At 41.2% G+C, this 5,059-nt stretch overlaps 1 protein-coding gene across 1 annotated transcript in view; it reads right to left on the bottom strand.

Moving 5' to 3' along the window:
* ZNF462 (zinc finger protein 462) overlaps positions 1-5,059 on the bottom strand; it is a 184,117-nt gene that overhangs the window by 59,260 nt on the left and 119,798 nt on the right. The window lies entirely within an intron of this gene.

A 5,059-nucleotide genomic window follows, 5' to 3' on the forward strand; every position in this document is an offset into this window, starting at 1 on the left:
ATGGCACCCAACAATGACAAGAAGCTAGACTGAAGGATCAAGTGAAGCAAGCATCTTGTACATAACTATAAACATACCTAACATGGTAGGTGCTAGTACAGCGGGGTTTGGACTGATTGATTCTGAGCAAAGCCATGCATTGCTACTTACAGCAATAATCTGCCATCCAACTTTGTAGGAGGAGCTGCAGAATGGTGGGGATCAACAGAAGAACCTGGAGTCATCTCAAAGGCAGGGCTTGAATTGTGTAATATCACATACACAACGATTCTCCCATATTTTGTTAGATAGCCAGGCACACAGAATGGTCATAGATCAACTTGTTATAATAAACCTTGTCAGATCAAATTTAATTCCCAGACTTTAGAAGCTTTCCCAGCATCATTCTTGGGTCTATTTCCCTTCCTACTGTAATTTTTTTTTTTTTTTTTTTTTAAGTTGTCTGCAGTCTTGAGCATTTGGTATCTACGTGACAGCTATGGATGGTCCCATCATTGACAATGCCTACCACAACCACTTGACGCTGCAGTCTGGTTCTTTTCTACCCCTCATCTTGTTCCCTCTTGATAGCACTTCTCACCATCTGAATATGCATTGGCTGACTGGTTCTCTATGCCACCTGTGAGGTCTTTTGACACAAACCTCTCTGCTTGCACTTTATTTCATAACTGATGAAGGCATCGAAGCTCCTGTGGAGCTCTGGTTCAGCTAAATCAGGTTTACCTCCTGACAGTATTCATTTAACACAAATCTGAGAAACCAAAGGGTCTATACTGAATAGCAGCCCTGCCTTCTTCCTTTGACAGGTCTATATGTCTTCTTCTATCGAACTGGTATGTGGTATGTGGTACTGTGGACACTGACACTGAAGGTTAGATTTATTTACTCAGAAAGCACATTTGATTGTCTGTGGTGTGCCAGGTAATTTACCAAAAAGTAAAAAGATGGTCCCTGTCTTCTAGAAGCTGGTGGTCTTAGGGAGGAGATGGAAATACAGGTAGCTACTGGTGTGGCACTGTGGGTTAATGCGCTGGACTGTAAAGTCAGTTTGAACTGCAAAGTCGGTGGTTCAAGCTCACCAGCTGCTCCTTGGAAACCCTATACAGGGTCGCTATGGGTCGGAATCGACTCGACGGCACTTAACAACCACAACTATAGGGTTTGACAAGTATGATGATCAGAGTAAGCCTAAAGATCTGTGAGGACTAAAGGGAACGTCTAGAAGGCTTGTGAAAGAGGTAAGTTTCATGTTTTCAAGGATGAGTAAGAACTAGTCAAGTGAATGAGAGGATAGGGAGACAGGATATAAATGGTAGGATGGTAGGGCAGCAAGGCCGAGGTGTGTGTGAACAGCAGGGCCTTTGGCATGGCTACACGCAGTATCTAAAGAAGTGGTGAGGAATGATCACAGATAGAAATAAGGGGCCCAAATGACAGCCTTCCATGCTGAGCCTGAAATTTATTCTGAAGCAATTTATTGTGAAGGTGGAGGATGTACTACTGAAGAATTCTGAGCAGGAGACAGGAGGAGAGAGCCTTCACATTTTCACCTTCTCTGTATCTATCAATTGCACCCATACCTACTGCCACTGAGTCAATTTCAACTCTTCTGGACTTACTAGCTTTTTAAAAAATAGTCTGCTCTTCTTATTCATAACAAATCTAATAGCTATTATGTGTTGGATATTTGACAGATACAAAGATAATCAGATCTCATATTTCAAGAGCTCTCAGGTTGTCAGGGAGATAAGACTTGTCCATACATTAATACAACACACACTGAAAAGGAGTGAGTGCCCAAAGAAAGAAGCAAATGCTCATGGGAGCACATTCTGTGTTGTTAACAGTATGGCAGGAAGACATTGGGGCTCTAGAGTCAGAAAACAAATTCAAATCTTGATTCACTGCTTTAAATGATTGCAAAGACTATTTCGAAGGCACAAGTCACTTTCATTTTACACTTAAAGGACATATTGTCTGGACAAGAAGAGGCTTATGCCAGGTGTTTATGATACAAAATGAACAGGATAAAAACGCGGTCTTTAATGTACTCCCTTTCTGGTAATACTATGAATAATGGGAATGTCCCCACAAGAGGCAGGGTATAATGGGATGTGGTCAGAAGAGAGAGTGCTCACTCACATCTGGGGAAACCACAGGAGGCATTGCCCAGTGAAGGCATCTGTACATGATTTTGAAGGACAAACCTAGTTTGGCCATGTGGAGAAAGAGAAAAAGGAGATACAGAAGGCAGAAAGACGTGCTCCTACAAATTTGGCTAGAATATAGGGAGAGTGACACCTCTGAAGAGAAGAAAAAAGTCTGGAGAAAGAGTATGGAGATTGTTGAGAATGGGAACTTAGTGTTTTTCTCAAAAGTTCATTGTTGTTATTTTTTAAATACCGTCAGTTGGTTCGGACTCACTGCAACCCTGTATAGAGTTTCTGAGAAGAGGCTGGTGGGTTTGAACTCTCTACCTTGCAGTTTGAAGTCCAGTGCCAATCCTAAAGTACCACAGCAGCAGTCCAATAGTTCACAGAAATTGTTAAAGATTTCTGAATAAGAGATGGATATGGTTCTTAACTAACTGTGTTTAGACTGGACAGAGGTGAATTTGCACACTGGTGGGTATGTCAACTGCTTAAGCAAAAGAGGGGGATGGGAAGGAAGGGGGCTGTCAGCAGAATTGAGGAGACTGAAACAGTAGGACTAGGGTTGAATAGGCTAAAGGAATGTGTGTACGAGAATCCTGAAGACACTGAGGATTCTACCTGGGCAGCCAGAGCACCAGTAGAGAGGAAAGTTGATGGGTTCCATATTAGAACCTCTGAGGCCTATGAGACTTCCTGGTAGAAAGAGTGAGGAGTAACTGACCATGAGGAACTGGGGCTTAACCTAAGAAGTTAGAATTGGAGGTGAAGATTTTGGTAGTGCCATTATTAACGTGAGAATTTGTGAAGGCTGCAGAGGACTATGGACCAAACTGAGGTATGAACTAGGAGGAAAAACAGTGAAAACAAGATTTGCTGTTGTTGTTAAGTACTGTAAAATTGGTTCTGATTCATACCGACCCCGTATATAAGGTTTCTCAGTAGTGGCTGATGGGTTTGAAAAGTCCATTGCTTATCCTACAGTGCTACACCAAGACCCTGAAAACAGAGTAGAGAGACAATATTATCAGAGAGGCCAAAGGAATTAGGATTGATTTGCAAGGAAGGTTTGCTGTTTTAGTACCACAGACAAAACGAGGACAATAAGGCAGGAGTAGAAGCCATAGACTTGTCTGTCTGGAACCACGGGCTACATGTGGAAGCCATTTCACTCATGTGGTAGGGGTCAAAGTTACACTGAAAAGGATTTTAAAGACAAGAGAGGGAGGAAAAGGAGGTGATAGAAGTTATAAACAGAAGGAAGAACAACTCCTTCCCTGAGAAAATGTCATTGGAATTAGCTAATCGGAGGTAACTCCTCAAGAGTGGTTTCAATAAAATGCTGAAGGCAGAACACAGATTGTAGCAGTTTAAGGAAAGAGTGAGTGACCAGAAAGATATTGAATGGCAGGACTAAAATTGCAGCAAGGTCATACCCCAAAATGGTTTTAATATTTAAAATAAAGAGTTCTTTCCTGGAACTGATATTGCTACTTCTTTAAAAAACAAACCCACAAAGCTTTGAACTGCTTCTTTCAGCTTTAGTCATGGCCATGAAGCAAAATTGGAATGAACCCAAATTTTAAAAAAAGGGGGTGAGTGGGAACTGGAAGGAGAATGGATTGACATACTGCAAGAAACTTAATCTTCCACTTAGGAAACAAGGGCAGTGTCAGTGTTGCATAGCAACCATAGAATTGGAAACAATGGTGCTCCACTTAAAGATGGTAGCAAGCCCACCATTTTGAAGGTGTATCATTCGTGTAGATAATTCAGTCTCCTATATCAGGCTCTTTAACGGGCTCACTATACCTCTTCTGAGTCTCTCATTCCGGGGCTCTGACCTACATACAATTCTTCCCAGTCTGGCTATGGTTCTGCTTCACCCAAATTTCTAAAATTTGGGTCACTTTTGATTTTGCTCCATTGATCATGAGGGAACCAGGTCAAATGACCTTGAAGCTCTGCTGTATTAGACTTTCCAGGGGGAAAAAATGCTAGTAAAACTTGACAGTTAGGGAAGCAGTGTGACATAGTCGACTGAGCTTTGGAGCTAGGTCAACATGCAACCTAGCCCTAACCCTGACAGGTGTTATCTGGGACCCCAGGCACATTACTTAAATTTTCTAAACCTTCAAGTTCTCCCTGTGACAACAGCAGGGATCTATCTAGTCATGGAAGTTCCTGTCTGATAGGACTGTTGTATGAGTCACATGAAACAAGACAATGTAAAGTACACATTCAGTAGACATGGAATAAATTAGTTATAGTTAACTAAAAAGCATGCCATCAATGCCAATAGTAATAATAATAATGAAATATGATCCTGGGACTCTCCATTTCATTTCTACAGTTCATTAAGTGCTATAGAAATCCTTGCTGTTTAGTGGTTAAGTGCCATCGAGTCAGTTCTGACCCATAGTGACCCTGTATAGGGTTTCTGAGGAATGACTGGAGAGCTTGAACCACTGACCTTGCAGTTCAGATAGCTTTCCAGTCTGCTGCATTAACCTACTGCACCACACCAGGACACACAGAAATTATTATGTGGCTTTAATTAATCCCCTAATTTCAAATAAATTCATATCAACAGGCCTCCAAACTAGGTACCACGTTCTCAAATACTTAAATATTTTAGACATCCCTTATCATAAAAAATGAGTTCATGATGTAACAGGGGTTTAGCTTCCAAAGCTAGACACAAATTCCCCCCAACTCCTTTCTATTAAAACAAATGCCCATCATTCTGTGGTTGATGGCAAAATATTATAAATGGATAGGAAATTTTCTATGACTATTCTATTTTAGAAAGCATAAAAGATGACTATACAAATGGACATCACCAGATGGAATACACAGAGATCAGATTGACTACATCTGCAAAAAGAGAAGATGGAAAAGCTCCATAT

Source organism: Chrysochloris asiatica, unplaced genomic scaffold, assembly GCF_000296735.1.
Source record: "Chrysochloris asiatica unplaced genomic scaffold, ChrAsi1.0 scaffold00069, whole genome shotgun sequence".
In the NCBI taxonomy this organism is placed as follows: Eukaryota; Metazoa; Chordata; class Mammalia; order Afrosoricida; family Chrysochloridae; genus Chrysochloris; species Chrysochloris asiatica.